General features: G+C 40.4%; 1 protein-coding gene across 6 annotated transcripts in view; it reads left to right on the top strand.

Annotated features, from left to right (window-relative positions):
• PRDM1 (PR/SET domain 1) overlaps positions 1 to 20,178 on the top strand; it is a 112,116-nt gene that overhangs the window by 31,749 nt on the left and 60,189 nt on the right. The window contains exon 1 of one of the 6 annotated variants that reach the window (XM_077303054.1): positions 40 to 145. The exons of the other annotated variants lie outside the window; for them this stretch is intronic. The gene's annotated coding sequence lies outside the window, so the exon portion shown is untranslated. Of the gene's footprint in view, positions 1 to 39; positions 146 to 20,178 lie in introns of those variants that run through there. 6 annotated transcript variants of the gene reach the window in all.

Below are 20,178 nucleotides of genomic sequence, written 5' to 3'. Positions count from 1 at the left end.
GAGTATATTTTCAGCGACTATTAATGTAAGACTATTAGCAACGTTTTCTACCCTTCAGAAGAAAAGGAAGCAAGAAGAGCACTGGCTACTCCCATTTGGTGATGTGAGGGAGACTGACAACTTTCTGTTGATTTCTTTTAACACGGTATTTTTATATTTTATATTTATATTATATTTTTAAATTGCTTTCCAGTTTGACCTAAGAAAAAAAGAGATACTAAATCAGTGTGAATGATTTTTCCATTCCATTTTGGTAGTGAATTCATAATGCTTGACTACAAGGAAACACTGAAGGGGGACTATGGAAATATTTCCAAATAGATACGTTTGGAAATTATAATTCAGTTTTTAAAATATTACATGATTATAGTTCATAAAACAACCACCTCATTAATATTTTTAGGAAGTTCTAGAATAGAACATTGTGAGGGGGGGGGGTAAGGACTTTAAAAAAATCTTACTCTGGATTGAAGGTATTTCAGATGAAATTTTATTATATGTTAGCAGAATGGAAATAGTTTTGAAATAGCAACTTATCATTGTTATGTTTCATAGGATTTGTTTATTAATGAGATATGTTTTCTATGCACATATACATCAGAGTTATTTAACTTTCTTGTACATGGTTGTATGCACAACTGTTTTGAAGCTATATGAATGAATGTTTCTAGATCATCTCAACTACATAATCCTAGAAATGATAGGATTTTTGTATGAAAAATGCATGAAAGCTCCAAATTAAACTAAGGTGACCAGATTTTAACATTGGTAAAGCGGGACACCATTGACCGGGGGAGTTCTTGATTAAAATTTGGTCCGTATGGAGCAACAAAAATTTTCATAGAATTTAAAGAATGTAAAAATAGTATTGTAATATATATTTTTAAATTTCAACATAAGTACAATTTGCCAGGTGCCCCTTGATGTCCCTCCAAAAGTGGGACAATCTGGTCACCTTAAATTAAACTTCAATCAAAACCAAGAAATGATTTTTTTAAATCTGCTTTATCTGTACTCTGCCTTCCTCACCAGTGGAGAGTAAAAGCAGTTTACATCATTCTTCTGTCCTCTATATCTTCACAACACTAAAAGGTCATTTAGGCTGAGCTTCCATGGTCCAAAGAGGGATTTGAACCCATGTCTCCCAGATACTAGTCCAATAGTCTTAAACACTGCACTGCAGAATTATATCATCAACATATCGAGATTAAGAATATAAACTGCGTTATTCAATAACAGTTAGTTACAAAAATATTGATTACTAGTAATTCAATACTGAATTCTACTGTACTGTTGAACAGAACACCATTAATTCACCATGTGGATTTTGACAAATTAATGACGGCCATCTAATCATATAGCCCATTTTGAGAGGTCTTCATGAAGAAAATACAACATTAAACTTCATCAGTGCATGTGATTATTAAAGCCAATGTTTTTGTCACAAAGAAATCCTGTCGTTTTAATTTTGCTTGTGTTACTGGCTTAGGTGAGTCTATGGATCTTGAGTTCAGCAAGGAATTTGACATGATCCCCTACAAATAGTGTTTTGGCTAGAAAACAGTTATATCAGTTTAGATTATTGCATAATCAGGTGAGTTTACAGTGAGCTGAAGAACTATATTTGGATACTTATCAATAACACTATCAGGCAGGAGAAGCAACTTGAGCAGGGTACCACAGGGCTCCATCCTGGCTTAGTACTATTTCATATTTTCTTCATGGATTTGGATATGGGAGTGGAAAGCATCTGTTAGTTTTATGAATCACAAAAAAAAAATCTGGAAGGGATTGCTGTTGCCTTAAAAGATGGAAATACAGTTCAAAATGACCTTGATAGGCTAGACTGAAATTAACAAAATGAGGTAAACAGAGGTACTCAGCAAAAGAGTCAAATACACAGGATATAAGGTGGGGGAGGGGCATTATAGCAGATCAGCCTTTTCCAACCTTTTGACTATAGAGTAACCCTTGAACAATTTTGCAGGCTTTTAGGTAACCCTGAAGTGATGTCTTCTGGGCATGCCTCCCTGCCATACACACAGAGATGTAACATGTAACCCCCTCCCTCCAAACAAAACTCCACCCAACTAACCCCATAAGGACTCTACTGTGCTGAGGCTAAAGCTAGAGTAGGCGCCCTCTCTCCAACCCACCCATCTTTCCAAAGTAAAAAAGAATGAAACAACCCCACCCCATCAAACCAACCCCAAGAGCACTCACTGCACTGGGCTCTAACTGCCACCAACAGGTTGACCATGATAGAGGACCTTTGGCCAGCAAAGGTTGAAACGGCCAGGGCCTCTCCCATTCCAGCATGATGTATGCATTAAGAGTGGTGGCTTCTAACCTGGCAAGCTGGGTTTGATTCCCCACTCCTCCACATACAGCCAACTGCGTGACCTTGGGTTGTCACAGCTCTGATAGTGCTGTTCTGACAGAGCAGTCCTGTCAAAGCTCTCTCAGCCTCACCTACCTCACAGAGTGTCTGTTGTGGGGAGAGGAAAGGAAGTTAACTGTAAGCTTCTTTGAGACTCCTTCAGGCAGTGAAATATACACGCATACACATTTAAAACATTGAAATTCACTTGGAGGTAACCTTGGTTGGGCAACCCTGCATCAGATGGAAGGAGTATATCCGAGAAGAGTATTTTGAGGTTATAGCAACAAATTGAATGTAAATCAGCAGTGTGATTCAATATTAGGTTGCAATCATTAAAAGAAATCTTCACCATGGGAACTCTGCTTCAAACCTCATTAGGAGTATTGTGTCTAGTTGTAGGTGCACGCTTTAAAAGAGATGTTGATGAACTGGAACAGATTCAGAGGCGAGCAACACAAATTGACTGGTGTCTGGGGAGTCTTAAGAGGAAATGTTGAAGAAAGTATGTTTACCCTGGATAAGAGAAGTCTAGAGACAAGATGGCTGTGTTCTGCAAGTACACAAATGGCTATCTCAAGAGTAATGTAAAGATTTGTTCTGTACTGCTGCAAAGTGCAAGAATAGACGCAGTGTACTAAAAGAACCAGAGGGTAGTTTTCAGTTGATTTCCTAAGAATAGAAGAAGCTTCAGTAGGAGAATTTCCTAACAATAAGAGCAGTTGGACAGTGAAACTCATTACTGTTAGAAGGGGGGGGGACTATCTTATTAGAGGTCTTCAGGAAGAGACTGGACAACCATCTGTTAAGAAAGCTTTAGGTTCAGATTTTCTCTATTGAACAGGAACTGGACTAGAAACCCTGTCATGTCCATTCCTACTATAGAGCTCTCTCTATTACAATTAGTACAACTTTCTGTTGTGAATTCCTTGCTAATCTCTTTGCTTGGTTAACCCAAATTCAATTAAATTATAAACAATTTAATTAATTCATATAATGGTAATGTCACAACTTTGTTGCTTAAATGTTCTTAATTTACAAATTATGACCTTTGATTTTTTTTGGCAAACAAGAAAAATGGGGTGGGGGATGCTTAACCCAAAAGAAATTGAATTAAGTACCTAAAGGTTAAGAAAATGTAAATATATAGGACAAATAATAGTTTTAGTCAATTTATAAATAAATAAATAAATACAGTTATTAAATACATGTAATTATCTCACGGTGGATTAAAAATAAATATTGGCCCTTACAGTAGCTTTATTGATAATCTGTAATGTTATATGAAAGTGGCAAATATTGACCCTGACTTGATGTGTTTAAGCCCACTTGGCTTTCCTCAGTGGTCAAACTAATAACATTGAAACATGGCTCCTGACATAATAATATGTATATTGTGATTGGATTTTAATTTTATTGTATGAATTTTCTTTTATGTGGCCCGCTGCAAGCCAATTTTCAAGAGCAGCGGGATATAAATCCAATATATAATACAATACAATACAATATATAATACAATACAATACAATACAACACAATACCAGAATGAAGATGTTCTGATAATTATTGTCTATGATCTAGGGAAAGAATATCAGTCATGAAGCTTGTTCTAATAATGCACAGCCATGGAAAGGTACACTTATTCCTGTGGTGGAAATTCAATCAATTTTGTACCTTTCTCACTTGGTCAGAAAAGTTCTATAAGGGCAGAAGCCAATAGTTTTGTCACAAAGGGTCAATATTTGTCACTTTTGTTTTTAATCCATTATGAAATAAATGCATTTATTTTCATATATTTGTTAATTTTAATTTAAAATAGTATTATTTGTCCCTGATTTTTATGCAGCATGTTCTGTGAGCATGTAACTAAAGAATTACAACAGGGATAATTATTAGGATTTCAACACTGAGTCAATCAGATTACTCAGTTAAATGTCTTTTGATTAACTAAAATGTGAACCTGATTAATTTTGCAGTAGCACTTAAAGCAATTTAATACAACAATGTACACCAACTGTTGGTGGTTTCTTAGAAAAGGCATTCCCATTTTTACACACAGGATGAATGCTTTGTCTAAGAGAAAGTCAGGAGAAAGTCAAGTATATAAATATTTAAAATAAACTAAAATAAAGTGAAAACTGAAACTCCAATTGCATGAATGTTTCTTCCCATCTCCTGGTCAACCTACACAAACCATCATTTTTGGATCATCGTCAATATCTGCTGTAGGCAAAACAAGAATATTTCCACACCTCACATTCACAATATCAGTCCTTCTAACTTCTCTTCTTTATGGCAGTTTCAGTTGAGTTGATATGGATATCCTTGAAGCAGACAAGGTGTCTTTAGTTTGAACAGTGAACTCAGTTATAAAAGGGTATGTTTGGTCAGTATAGGGTTTTATCACTAAAGAAACATGTTTTATTGAATGCTCAAGGGTCAGAAGGGTAGAGGAGGCAAAAGTATAACAAAATAAGGCTGTTAACAAACTTATCTTTGGGATAGTATAAGGGGAGCAGAAAGGATACACAAGGTTTCCCTGCTGTATTTTCCAAACCCTTCTCCTCTCTTTTGAGTACCTTTTGTATCTGTTTCCTTGAATCAGAAATATGTGTATCTGGGGGATTTTCAAAATTGTATAGGTTTCATTCTTCCTATTTACCTTTCACTTGTTGATTGTGATGATAAATTGCATGGTGAGTTTCTCATCTGTACTCGCTAGTAGTGACTTCTTAAGCAGTAGAGGGCATTAATCTCTGGGGAAGAACTGTGAGGGGGGGGGTGACCACATCAACATTTTAAACTATTTTCCTTACCAGCAAATCTGTTAGGCCAGAAAAATGCAGAAATCTTAAAAGTGGATCTGTGGAAACAATTCAAAATCCCCACTGCACTAATTTATTATTTAGGCTTCTTCACAAAAGCTACATATACAATCCAAGCTCAAACATATAATGCTGCTAACATGATTTAGAACTAATTACTCCATATTAAGGTTAAATTAAGAATGGTTACACATGTTCTTAATTAGCAAAATCCTGTTATTAGTCGAGATCCATGCTGTGTGCAATCCACAAAGGACTTCATAAGTTGATTTGAAATCAATGGGATCTTAACACTTATCTGCATATTTAAGTCTCATTAATTTCATTAACATTTTGGCACATCTTAACTTTTTAAAGATTATGCTCTCTGAGTGCAGCAGAGCTCTATTAAAATCAGCAGGAATTTTATTGTTGACCTTAATAGGGTATAGTAATCTGCTCACAAATTCTGATCTGGCAGAAGTCAAAGCATACTGTTTCATGAATGTGCCAGTGAGTACTTTGCAATGGAGGAATACACTTTGCACTGGAGAAATGTCTTGTCAGGTGGTAATTAGGGAATCCTTTATTGGCTTTGGTACAGAATTCCTGTACCTTTGGTTCAGGCCTACATTTAGTTCAGAACCGGCTGTGACAACTAGCAGCTCCATATCAAGCTCTGAGATTTTCCATGTCAAGAACTACTTGTTCCCCAATAGACAAGTTCTGTAAGCATCATGCACCACAACCAGCATAATAATGTCATTATATTTAACTATTTTATTTGTAGGTTTTCCTTCAAAATTTCTATCACTGGATGTTTGACCAATTCTATTTTTATCCTGGTTGCATGGTGAAACTGTCATCCATCCATCCATCCATCCATCCATCCATCCATCCATCCATCCATCTATTCAGTTTATATGCTACCCCTCACTATAATGCATCTGGGCCTTATCTTACATAACATAACTAGTAGTGTGTAATTGAGTTACAGATGCTATAGGCTTCTTTATATGGAGATGGATAATCTGTGTAAGATGTTTTCTTGCTCTCATGCTGATACAGCTCATTTCCCCCCTGTTGTATTCATTGTTAATACTGAGTTTGATTCTACATGCCAAGTAGATTAGTCTCGTCTAGAGCAGTGGTCCCCAACCTTTTTATCACTGGGGACCACTCAACGCCGGGGACCACTCACCGGGGACCACTCAATGCCTTTTACTGAGGCCCGGTGGGGAGAGTAATTTACTCCTCTACTCTCAACCACTGCCCTAGCACTCTCTGATCGCTATGGTAATGTTTAAACATCCCTTCAAAATAAGATACAGACACGCCACAACAATGAAGTGTGTTGTAAAGGGCTGGGGGGGATGAAGTAAAGGGCCGGGGGGGGAGAAGGCGTCCTTCGGGGCCCACCTCCAATTAGTCGAAGGACCACATGTGGTTCGCGGCCCATAGGTTGGGGATCGCTACTCTAGAGAACCAGTTGAAGTACATTTTGATGACCAAACTAATCTGCATCATCTAAGAGATCAGGCTTTTATAGAGGTTGATCTGGCAAAGTATCCCTTAAGGCAGTGGTCCCCAATCCGTGGGCCACGGCCCGGTGCTGGGCTGCAAAGGCCTTGGTGCCGGGCCACGGCTCCCTCTTCCCGCCCCCCCCCCCCCCCGAAGTGAGAAGCTTGCCAGGCCGTGAGCAAATCAGCCACCGAAGCGGCCGATTAGCTTGCGGCCCGACAAGCTTCTTGTTTCGGGGGGGGGGGGGAGAAGCTTGCCAGGCCGCAAGCTAAACGGCCGCTTCGGTGGCCGATTTGCTGGCGGCCCGGAGGGGCAGAGAGAGGGAGCCGCAGCGGCGGCGTAAACAAACACGTGCGGACTGCTGGGCATGCGCGGACTGAGCGCTACGCACACGCGTGTGCGCAGACTGCCGACATGTGCACATGCATGGACTGCCGCGCGTACGCAGAATGGTGCACACTTGCGTTTGCGCCCTCACCGGGTGCAAACACACGCACGCGGCAAGTCCACGCATGTGTGTTTGCGCTGGGCCCGCCGCACATGGGTGGGGACCCGGGCCGGCCTCTCCCCCCACTCCGGCGCAGCGGTCCGTGGCAGCCGGAAGGTTGCGGATCACTGCCTTAAGGTGAGCAAGTCCCATTAACCCAGCATAGGGTTTAGATTTGGAGGTTTTAGGGATTGATTTCTACTGAGAATTATTAATCATGCATATTGGCACCAAAATAATAATAATAATAAGAGTTGGTTCTTATATGCCGCTTTTCTCTACCTGAAGGAGTCTCAAAGCATCTTACAGTCGCCTTCCCTTTCCTCTCCCCACAACAGACACCCTGTGAGGTGGGTGAGGCTGAGAGAGCCCTGATATCACTGCTCGGTCAGAACAGTTTTATCAGTGCTGTGGCGAGCCCAAGGTCACCCAGCTGGCTGCATGTGGAGTGCAGAATTGAACCTGGCATGCCAGATCAGAAGTCCGCACTCCTAACCACTACACCAAGCTTGTCATGGACTTTCAGTGGTGATCCCCCCCTCCCAAAATAGGACATTTTATAAAAATGATTGGTAAATTTAAGGGATCTGCAAATCAATTTATCTTTGAGTTAGGAAATTCCTGGACATTTTGAGGATGTAGACTGAGAGGGTAGGGCTTGGGGGAGAAGAAGAGCAGTAGTCACTTCTGCCCCTGAGGCAGTGTGGCTGGAGGTGGGTGACAGTGGAAACGAAAAGGAGGAGAGTAAAGAAGAAGTAGCAGGAATGCCTGCCACTTGGAGGGGGAGGGGGATTGCAGCCAAGAACAAGGAAGTGGAGAGGAAGCATGGGCAGAACAGGCTGGAAGAGTAAGAGAAATCCCCCCTCTTCCACAAGGGATCTGCAGGTGATAAGTTTGAGGACAGTTGGCTGAGCAAGACCCACAGGAGTCTTGCAAATGCATCACCATAATTGCCTTGATGAACAGGTCAAGGTACATCTAGCCTTCAGGGGTCTGGTGCTGGATGGTTCAGAAGCAAGGCATGAATACAAATCCATTTATGATTTTGTAACCATTACTTTTAGTACCATGGCAGAAAGCCCATCTAGAATTGCAATTATGGTTAGAACAGTTGAAAACATGAGGCAATTTCAGTTGATAGAAATACTTTGTTTTGTAATGTTTATCTATGGTATTTGTTGTACGTGCAACTAATTAGGGCTATTGGTTTCACCAGGCACTGCACAGAGAAGCTGATATGGGTGATTAGTACAGAGTTCATTGTAATTCTCATTTCTAAATTGTGTTGTGTCTTTTCATTTAATGTGTGCTATGCCAGCATTCTAAAGATGCTTGAAGGGAGAATTGGCTGGCTATTGTGAGAATGCACAGGAGTTTATAAACTTGTTAACAGTATGTGTGGCAAGAGAAATCTGGCCGCTGTAGGGCCTAGTTAATGGTTAATGCTTTTTGTTGAACCTGTGGTTCTTAAACAAACATTGCTAGTGTGGGATGGAATGAGTTGTGTTGTTCTTTGCAGACAATATGGCAAGGAGACGGTGTCCTCTTTTCAGAGAGAGACAAAACAGCAGCAGTACATCAAAAAGTCTTTCACTGCCCCTTCAAACGCATACAGGAGGCATCACATTACTAAGTATTGCTATTTTCAAATAAGTAAGGGTGATGTGGTGAGGTCTCCAGAGTGTATGTCTTGAAGTTCATAGGGTAGCTGACCTGACTTACTCAGCTGTTGTTTTGCTTGTTTAACTGACCATTGCCTGAGCAGGTGTTGATGCAGTATGAAGCTGCTTGGAATAGCTTGCATACCTCTGTTTTCACATTTCAAGGGGAAAGGGGGGGGGGATGTTCCTCAGGTACATGCTTTGTGTAGAGAATCACTGTAGATGTCAGTGAGTGAAGGAACAGTGTTGGGATGCCACATTTCTTAAATAGAAGTTTAAAAACATTGCAGATTGGCTGAATTGCATAAAAGCAGTTATATGGCAGCAAGTATGCATCAGATGGCTAGTCATCTCCAAAGCTGACTGCCTAACTTCTTTTATGCATGTTTCACAGACCTTCAACTCAGCATATTTCACACACACACACACACACGGACATATATAAATAATATAGTGAGAGTATATTCCATACAAATAAAACTTTGTATAACATTACTACATTGGGTTTAACTTGAATTTTAAAAGCTTAAATTGCAAGTTCCTAAGCACTGTGGAGTGCTAACTGCTAACAGTTTCATCATTTAGAATATTTCATTCACTATATTTGCTTAGATCCAGTAGACTACTTCTCCTCAGAATGTGTTCTGGCTACAGAATGTGAATTTTTCACTTCCCCCTACCAGTAGCACCCACAAATCCATCCTGAGAACCTGCTCTTAGAGATCCCTTGTTCCCCAGGAACATTTCAAGTTGGGAACGGGGGAATTTGAAAAAATTATCTACCCATGAAAATGCTGTACTGGATCCTATCCTAGCCAGAAATAATTAACAGGTAAACACAATATTTTCAACATTTTTATTTTAAAAAATTCTAAAATAATAATATCTATCCCAAATCTTTAAGCATGTAAAGTGACTTTTAAACAAAAATTAAATAGTAGTGACATCTCCTCTTCTGTATCACAATCTGCTTTTGAAAGATGCAGCATTAAAGATCAAAGGCCATAATTTGTGAAGTTAGGAGTGGGTTGAGATTCAAGAAACATAAGAATATCTTGGTACATGGAGCAAACTGTGCTGTTCTTTGGAAATCCTGAAACCCTTTTAATCTATGTTAAGGTGTCCCTGGAAAAGAAAGGAGGAAGGTCCACCAGCTTACACTTGTCCCATGCAGGGCTAGGGTTGGTGACTTACAGCAGCCAACACCCACTTCACACATCAGTCCACCAAGACTTTTGTCAGTGGCATCAATGGCAAGTCTGCTCCTGGCTACTGTGATCTGTGTAGAAAGACAAATCTCAACAGTTGCAATGCAGAACTATAATGGACAATCCTAGGAGCTGGTGTGACATTGTAGCCAGTCTCACAGCAGTCAAAAGCTTACTACATGTCCTTAATCAAATCACTCTTCTATGCCTCAGCTCCTTTTCAGCAAAGTAGGAATGATAATATTATACCACCCTGAAGATAGGATTTCTATGCTTTAGGTGGAGCCTGAAATCAAAACTGATAATCAGACTATAGAGATCAGTTTGGAGGACAGATTCTGTTGGATGACATTCATGCTGAGCTTACTCCCTATTCCAAATTCCACCTTCCCCAGGGTCCTCCCCCAAATCTCCAGGAACTTTCCAAGTGGTAACCCTGCTTGAAGGACTATTGTAATGCACTCTTTTTATGAAAGACTAGAATTAAAGCCCGTTGTAGCTGATACAACAGGTGCTAGCGGGGGGGGGAGAGGGGGGAAATGGCAAAGAGAGTAGGAGGTATAAAGGAAGAGAGTGATTAAGATAGAGAGAGCTTGGCATTGGGAAGAGAAAGGGGAGGGGTTGTCCAGTCTGTAAGGGCATGAGGTTGAATATGTGTGTTGTGTGGAGGGTTATGGTGGTGTGGTGATAAATGAGGGTATGGGTGCGGAGAGATTAGTGTCAAGAACCTGTGGTTTGGAATGCTAGTTGAGTGTGGAAGAGGACTGACCTTTGGGGATTGTGGTATAGTGGTTATAGATGAGCTTTCAAGAGCCATGTCTTCAGATATGTGAAGGGAAAATCAGACTTGAGACTCTTAGGGGGAGATTACATGGTAACCTATTCCTCCCAGTTCTGTGTTCAACCTCATTTCCTCTTCTTGTGTGAATTAGGCCACAGACACCGAAATGTCCCCCTGCCCTAATCCACATGCAGTAGTCACAGTATACAGGTGTCCACCTTGCTCCTTCTGTCTCCATTTTTTTACTACTGATATAATGTTATGTGCTCACATGCTTCTTTCACTGTTGCACCTTAGAAGAAGAAGATCTGGATTTGTATACCCTGCTGTTTACTTCCAAAAGGAGTCTCAGAGCGGTTTACAAACACCTTTTTCCTCATCTCCCCACAATAGACAACCTGTGAGGGATGTGGGGCTGAGAGAGCTTTGTGAGAACCGGGAGTGGCCCGCAGTCACCCAGCAGGCCTCAGGTCTCTAAGCAGTTTAAAATCGCCTTTCCTTCCTCTCCCCATAATAGGTAACCTGTGAAGGAGGTACTAGGGAGGGCAGTGAACGTAGGGGCCAGCCCAATCAGTGTGCAGCCAGCTGTGTTGGCCGCACCCTGATTGGCCCGTATTCAGGGCCGGACACTCCGAACACACTCCTCCCACAGGGGCGTTTCACAAATATGTAGAGGAACTATGGATAAGGATAACCTGAACTGCCTCAAAGGCCTCTTCAGACTGAAAGTGTGACATATAAATCTGAAATAATAATTGTTCTTCTGTGCAGTTGCTGGTGGGCCAATTTTCAGGGCCACATTGATAGAGGAATGCCTGTGAACCTTAAAGAAAGGCTTTGGACTGTATACAGCCAACCACAGTCCACCAGTCCAGACAGACATGGATTTCATTTTAGCATTCCTTTTTTACCCAGGAACCCTTATTGACCCCTAGAAATATGATGTTTGAAGTTGTGGGACCTTTGGTGGGAGGAGACCACATGATTTAGAGGCTGAAATGAGAAGAAGGACCTGTGGAAAATCATTCTTCCTGTGCAGGTAAATCCCACAAACAGAAGGAGGAGGAAGGAGTGATTTCATTTGATTTTCCTCTCCTCACTGCTGCTTCCCCCCTCCCATAGATTGTTATCAACGAGGACTGGCACGCCTCCCAAATGTGACAAGTGCTATGGTAGAAGTCCTCCTACAAGAAAAATCCTTGCCTATCACTGCTCCAAGTAGCAGACAGAGGGGTGTGCGTGTGTGAGAGACAGAGAGAGGTGTGCTACTTTATCAGTTCTGGGTGAAACCTCGACATGACATTGGGTAGCTCTGGGCATTGCCAGAAATAGAATTTCCAGTGATTCCTAGAGCTTTTTCACATCACTTCTAGGTTTTTCCTGCTAGTGATACAGTAGTGTACGAGACACTGAGTGACATTTGGCAAAAAGTAATCATGATTGTGTGAGCAAAGAACATTACTGTTGGAATGCATGAACATGTAGTTCATTTACTTTGATTTTTAATCAAATACTTTTTTCCAGTCTCAAGACTAAGTAGCATGGCCAACCAAGGACTAATTCTGAAGGACTCTCTTATGTCTGCAGGAGGCTGCCAATATCTGTTTGCAGAGTGATGCAACAGTTTGCTGATTAAACAGTTCACCATAGTGTTTGGGACAAAAAACTGTAGACATTTAACCAATTGAACAATTTATTGCTGTAATTGAAGGGTTTAGTTGGTGTTTATTAACTGACCTTCCAGCTATGTTTACTAATGCATCATGGGAATAACCCTTGTGCCCTGACTTTTATTTTTTAGAGGTTCCATAGGTGGTATTGACACTTCAGTTGTCAGTAGTCAAGGTCAGACTCAGAATTCTGCTTAATCCTAGTTTTTAAAATTCAGCATAATTGCTGTCTTGTTTTGACCCAGTAACAGGGTGTGTGTGTGTGTGTTAGAAAGAAAAGAAATCAAGAGGATAAATATATAATCAAAGAGGATATTTTTCTTCCCTCCTTTAACAGAGACAATACTTAAGAAAAGTAGTAGTTTCTGGAAAGTAGTACTTTTCTGCTGGAGTTTTTCCTTTCTATACGATTTGTGAGTACTTCACTCCCCATAATAGTTAAAATGGAATTATAAGTCTGAGAATTAATTTTTGCTGCATTATATAGCAGTGTGAGACACATTCCACTTAACATATTCCGTGTAACAATGAGTGCTGGTGGTGATACTAGACCATCCCTTTCCTCATGAAAGCATTTTAACTAGAACAAATTGGCTGCTCCTAAAGAGTAATTAGCAAGGATAGTAATCCTGTGTTTGACAGGTGTGAAAATTGTTTTCTTGATGTTCATTCAGTTAATACCTAAACTAAACAACCATAGAGCCATCAGAAACATTTGTCCTTATACATTATGCATCAAATCTGAATATTCTACTTTCCCCAGCTTTTCTAAGACACAGAACTTCAGTCTAAGTAAATATTTGGCCTCAATGCTGTCAGCATATTTGCAATAAAAGGTGGAGGTGTTTCTTTCCTTAGTTTTCTGCCATGGACTTGGATTGGGTTGTTTATTTCTTTGTTCGCTTTATTGTCTTGCTCTATTTCTCTGTTATGAATTGCACCTAGAATAAGTTCTGAATCCTAAACTAGGCTAAACTAATAGCAAAGATAGCTTGTATCTACAGAGTGCTTTAAAATAGTTTAGTGTTATGATGTAGTACCACTAAAGATTCATTTCTTTCACACAGCTGATTTGGCCTAATGAAATCATCAATAAAAAGAGAATTAATAAAGAATGAATAACAAACAGGTCCACCTGTATTTGTGGTCAGCTACTGATGCCAGCTGCATAAGAATTTTTTCCCCCTAAAGATATAAAATCCTGGATACCTTGAGTCCATGTTTTTTTTTAATAAGTTTTTTTCTTCCATTGGGAAGCAGAACTGGCATTTTGAGGAACCTAGAGATATGTTGCTGCTTTAAGAGTATGAAATGGATACAAATTAATTTTATTCAAACAATGCTTACAAGTATGCAAATATGTTATAGGCATCCAACAGAGACATGCACCCATATTAAAAACAGCTGGAACAACAATGTCCAACTGAGACTAGCTAGGATCCTCGCTCCCAGTGAGATAGTGAGGGGGAGTTATTGACCCACGTGCTGAACGGAGGAGAAGGTTGATATATTTTTATTGTTCGCCATCTTGTTTACATTGTTATATGTTTATACTATTATTTTTAAGGGTACTAGTTTATTTCTTTTATTAGAGTGGGATACCTGAAAAGTCAAAAAAGTTGTTAACTTTCAGGTTTGAACTTTATAGACTTTAGAAAATGAAAGGTTTACATTAATAGAAACAAGCTTCTCAATGCTTTTGTTCATTAGTGCATTTACGGTATTTATATCTTACCCCACCCCCCATGAATTTCAAGGTGGCTTACCAGTAGTTCCTATCTAAATACCAACTAGACTTAGAGCTGCTCATCCATGTCATACATGTCTTCAGACCATGCTCAGGGAACAAACATTTTCAAACATTCACTAATTGCACTTGAAGATGGGACTGTCTGAAGCAAGAGGTGTCAGAGGCTTCTTATAGAGCAGGAGGGTTACCAGCCTCAGGAGGGTCTGGAGTTCCTGTGGAATTACAGAGGTCAGTTCCACTGGAGGAGATGTTCGCTTCAGATAGTGGACTGTATGGCATCTGCTGAGCTCCCTCCTGGGCACTGACCCCAAATTTCCAGGGATTTTCTAAGCCCCACAAATTGGCATGCGAGGCATAGTATAGGAACAAGATTACCAGTCATCAGAAATGCTGCAGTCTTTCTCCTCTACTGGAGTCATGTGGGTCTGGATAAATAGGAAGTCCATATAGCTTGATCTGTTGCTGTTAGGCTCAGCATTTGTGTGCTTGGTAGATTCCCCCGTTGGATCAAATGCCTGAAAACGTTCTTGATTCTGCAGTAATTTTCAAAATAAATTTTTAAGAGAGTTGCTTGTTTGGAATTTAAATGCAGTAGGATTTCTGTTATTATAGAAACATATTTTAATCTTGCTTCTAAGAGACAAACAACAATCTGAACTGGCCACAACAACATTATTTTGAAGCACTGTTTTAAATAGCATTTCACTTATTATTTGGAGTTTAGGGAGGGTTGTTCCCCCCCCCCCCGTTTCCTCCTACTACATACACACATTTCAAATGTTCACTTTTCAGGGTTTTGGTGAAAAAAATATGGAAGTCTACAGGAAAGACTTATTTTTCCCATGCTTTCTATAGGATTTACTACTAGAACCAGACAAGGAAATTTGTATTTCCTTCTATAATTACAAGGGATTGTACAGTGCATGAATGAAAGACAAAGTCTACCCCAAAGACATACATCTGTTTTACATAAGATGAATGTATTTAGGAGTGTGAGAAATTGCTTAAAGATTATCTTGATACCAAATGTATACAGTTTATTTACTTTATAATTATTCAGGGCTTGTTTTTGGGAACCTCTCTATAATTTTCACTGCTTGGTCAGACAAGTATGCTGAGACAACAATTGCTATAATTTCTCTTTACCCCCGGAAGGAAGACAGGAGATGAGTTATGGAATAAACGACGCCAATTAAGCATCTGCAACTATAGTATAAACAAAGAACTCTTAAATGTCATAACTTTTTATTCTAGTATAGGCTAATCTGTTGCTGATCCTCCAAGAAATAGGATATCATTTTCTGGTTTCATTCCCAGTACATTTCAGAAGTAGAAGACAGCATTATGTATGTATACCTGAAGCTCTGTGCTGTGTCTTTGGCATACTGAGGGCTTTGTTGACCATAGGGTTGCCAGCTCTGGGCTGGGAGATACCTGAAGATTTTGGGTGTGGAGCCTGAGGAGGATGGGGTTTGGGGAGGGGTATAATGCCATGAGGTCTACCTGCCAAAGTGGCCATTTGTCTCCCAGTGAACTGATCTAGTGGTATCTTAAATACTAAAAAAAAAAATTACTTTCAGCATAAGCTTTCATGTGCCAGAGTTTACTTCATCAGATGCCAAAATATATTTTTTTAATCTTTAAAGTCTATCAGGACTGCTGTTTTTATTTTGCTACTTTGTACTATTTGCTGGACCAGCTAAGTATATATTATTATGATAATATTTCATATTTAATTTATTTGATAATAATATTTTATTTTCATTTATTTTCAAATTTTTAGACCGCCACTCCCGGAATTAACCAGTTTGTGGTGGTTTATATAGATCTAAAATCTCAAAAATAGTAAAATTCTCATACTAAACCCAAGATGGAGGTAAAAAACACAACAGGATGACCCACTATACCCCTCCCATCTCACCTTCTCCCACATCCAATAGTCGCCAATCCTCCAGGGGGCAGCTACAAGGTATGTCTTAGGCTTCCTACAGGCCAGCACAGGGAGGGAGTAGTTCTTCCTAGCCCGGCCTCAACCAAAAGCCTGATGAAAGAGCTTTGTCTTACAGACCCTGTAGAATGTTGAAAGCTCCGTCCGGGCCCTTAGATCTTCCAGGAGCTTATTCCACCTGGTTGGGGCCAGGACCGAAATGGCCCTGGCCCTGGTTGATGCCAGGCGCACCTCCCAGGGACCAGGGGCAACCAGCAGATTCCTACCCACAGAGCGAAAAGCCCTGCAGGGGCATAAGAAGACAAGTGGGGCTCAGACCGTAAGTACTAAAACCTTGAACCTAATACAGATGCCAATCAGCAACCAATGCAGCTGCCTCAACATAGGCGGCTAGTGGCTGCATTTTGCACCAGCTGCAATTATCAGGTCAGAGACAGAAAAGGCCTGCATAGAGTTACAGAAATCTAGTCTGGAAGTGACTGTTACATGGATCACCATGGCCAGGTGGTCCGAGGACAAGTAGGGTACTAGTAGCCAAGCCTTCTACCCGTAATGGGGCTTTTTTTTTGTACCAAACTGCCTGGTGCAACAAATACGCATTGCTTCATCCAGACAGAGAAAAAAAATTCCCCCCACCAGTTGACGCACAAAGCATGTCTCTCAGACCGCTCCCAAAAATCTGTGAAGAAAATTACTTTTTTGAGCTTCAAGGCGGGGGGGGGGGGTGGCATTAGATGCATAATGTTTGCATTGCTGTCCTTTTAAAACAGGGGAGAAGGTGATTGGCTGCCTGCCATGAGTGACAGGCATGGGGAGAGTCACGTGTATAGCACGTTCTTCCCCTCTGCCATTTCAGGCAGCCATGCAGAGTGCCAAGGAGCACCAAAAAGCGGCAGAAGAGAGTGAGAGAGCAAGCATTTGAGAAATGGTGAGGGTGCATGATTTTTTATAGCGTCACGCAGTTTTGCTACTGTGACGTTGTTTTTTTAGATGTGTGGAAAAGCCCCTTGAATTGAATCCAGTAACTAATGAGCAGTTATTGAAATAACAGCAAAATAGGAGTAATGTCCATATAGCACCCAGCTCCCAGCTGTGGAGTTCTGTAGCAATTGAACTCTCTGAATTAACTTTGGAGGAAGACTCATGTGGAGTACATTACAGAAGCCAGTTCACTTAGTCGTTGAGGTGATTGATTGCTTGTTTGTGTGTTTGCAATGGTTTTTGGCTGTACATGATAAATTTGACTGACTGACATACAGTGCTCTAGTATCATGTGGTCTAGATTGAGACTAAATCATTTTTGCAATTGCATCAATTTTCAATTGCATTTAATGTATTTTACATGCTAAATAGAGATCATGATATGTATTAAGCAGGTTGCTAAAGCCATTCCCAGAAAAAAAATGGGGAAACAAGGAAAATTCTACTGGAGGTACTGCAGTTTGGAACAGAAAGTATATAGATCAAATTAGATTAGAATTAATGCATTACTTTATCTGAATGAAAAAGAAAATTGTGTAGAAGATGGCAGAGTCAAGTTCTTCCCAGAGGCTTTACAAAGCACCATAGCAAATTTTTTGGATTCTTTTCTTCCCATTATAGACTCATTAAAGCCCTGACTTTTGAATAACCCATGCCTTATGAAATCCTCAGAATTTTTGTTTCATATATCTTTGTGAAGACTGTGTTTCTGTTCAGATACCTGACATTTCAGTTAATGGCAAGTAGAAGTTAGACTATGTTTTGGATAGTAGGGATGCCAGCCTCCAGGTTGGACCTGGGGATCTCCTGGACTGACAACTCAACCTCCAGAATACAGAGATCAGTTCCTCTGGAGAAAGAGGATTCTTTGGAGGGTGGACTCTGTAGCATTGTACCTCACAGAGGTACCTGTCTTCCCCAGGCTCCATCTTCAAATCTCCAGGAATTTTCCAGCCTGAATCTGGCAACCCTACCCCCTCATATGCTGATGGCCAGGGAGGACCTGGCAACCCTACCTGTATGCTAAACTTTCCTAAAGCCCCAAGATACATCCATGCTTTTCCCAATTCCTTCCAGAGTTTTGATATTGTGATAGTCCATAGATGAAGAGCTTCAGAGCGTGCCTCAATGCCAAGCAGCTTCCTCTGCACCTTGGCAGGACTCCTGTGCTTTTAACAACAGCATGCCTGGGAGAAATTTTACAACAAACCTTTGTCTCAGATATAAATCTCTTTACCTACTAAACATCTAGATGTTACATAATTGTAGGTCACAGAAGTTGTGAAAGAATCTTAGATACAATACAGTATTCTCGTTGTGTATACTGCAAGAACTATTAGTAAGTGCTAAGAACAACAGAAGACAAAGAGTAGTTACTTGTCCTGTATTTGAAAAGTCAGAGGAAATGTCAAGGAAAAGCAAATGAAGATGGATGGAACCCAAGAGTGAAGGTATTACAGTGGACAAGGATGGAGTGTTGCCTCTTGGGTCATTTTGGTTGCTGCTTTTCTTTGTGGTGTTTTTCAAAAGACATTTCCAGTGGAATACTTCCTGATGATGGCCAAGGCAGAGACCTTTTAGAACTGTAGGTCAATCAGGGGTCATTGTAAATTCAACTCTCCAGTGTTGATGGGTACAAAGGAGAGAGATCTAAGAAGCAAAACACTAAATTGCTTTGCCTCAGAAGAGTTGAGCCTATCCAATACATTTATTTCATAAAATTAGCACATTGATTTGTGCCTATGTGCTTATGCGAAAATCTACAATTACAAAATTGCTGTGAAATAGTAATGAGAAAAATGAGCCCTCTGAGATAGAAGCATCTATTCTTCCTGGGACAGATTTGTGTATCAGAAGGCCTGAAACGATGGTGCTAATTGAATCTTCGGTTTGAGGCAGTAAGACTTTTGCTTGGATTACTACTAAACATACTTGTGGCAATGTTTGACAGGGCTGCCCCTCCTGCTGGCAACCCTAATTGTCCATTGTTGTTCCAAGTGGCAGCAGCATAAATGTTAATGGTGTTGTTGGGCAAGTTCCTGCATCACTTCTGGGAAAAATCCACTGAAAATCCACTGGTTTATTTGATAGTTTTTCCTAGAGCTATTCTATGTCATTCAAAGGTTTCCCCCTGTGCTGAAACAGTGGCATAGCCAGAACTGTGCTTCCCTCATGTCCCCTATCTCAGCCCTAGCATCCCTAGCAAAGAGGCCTCTCAACCTGGACTCATGTTTCCCTATGCTGATCAATAAGCCAGTGAGGGGAAAACAAGGAGAGGATTCAGATTCATCTGATTTGCCAGGCATTTGATTGAGGGTGACTGATCCAACAATATCTACTGGGCCCGCAGAAAACTCCTATCCATGTAAAAGGTAAAGGTAAAGGTATCCCCTGTGCAAGCAGGGGATCCATGTACTGAATCCCAAACCAATCTACCCATGGAGTCATACTTGGCAAGTTAATGTTGTTTGGAATTGCTATATTAAAATCTTACAGGAAATGTTTTTAGAAAATATAATCATCTGCTGAAACCACTGTCATTATTTTTTTCTTCATAATTTGCCGTACCTATCTCTATGTTCCATATAAACTACCCTGAGCTGAATAGGGAGGGCACTATAGAAATACATGCATGCATGCATACATACATACATACTGCTGTAAAATGCATGTTGGCATGATGCTCTAGGATTCACCCCAAATGCCTAGAGCATTACCTAATGCAGTGATGACATTTCCATTTTTATGCCAGAAGTAATGCACAATGCCACATGATTTTCCCTGTTGCGCCCCCCTCCCAATTTCTCCTGCAAGAGTGCCTGCTAGGACAGGCAACCCTACAGTGTGTATCCTATAATAAAAATATCTTGGTCAACTTTAGGAATGTATGAGTCGATGCAGTCCATGCAGTACTTGGGATCCAAGCTTGTTAGAATTTTAAAGGTTCAAACCAGTTATCTGAAATTAGTTTGGAAACAATTCTAAAT

The sequence above is a fragment of the Paroedura picta genome, chromosome 1 (assembly GCF_049243985.1).
Source record: "Paroedura picta isolate Pp20150507F chromosome 1, Ppicta_v3.0, whole genome shotgun sequence".
In the NCBI taxonomy this organism is placed as follows: Eukaryota; Metazoa; Chordata; class Lepidosauria; order Squamata; family Gekkonidae; genus Paroedura; species Paroedura picta.
The sequence above is the reverse complement of the archived record's forward strand: the minus strand, read 5'-3'. Positions and strand labels throughout refer to the sequence as shown.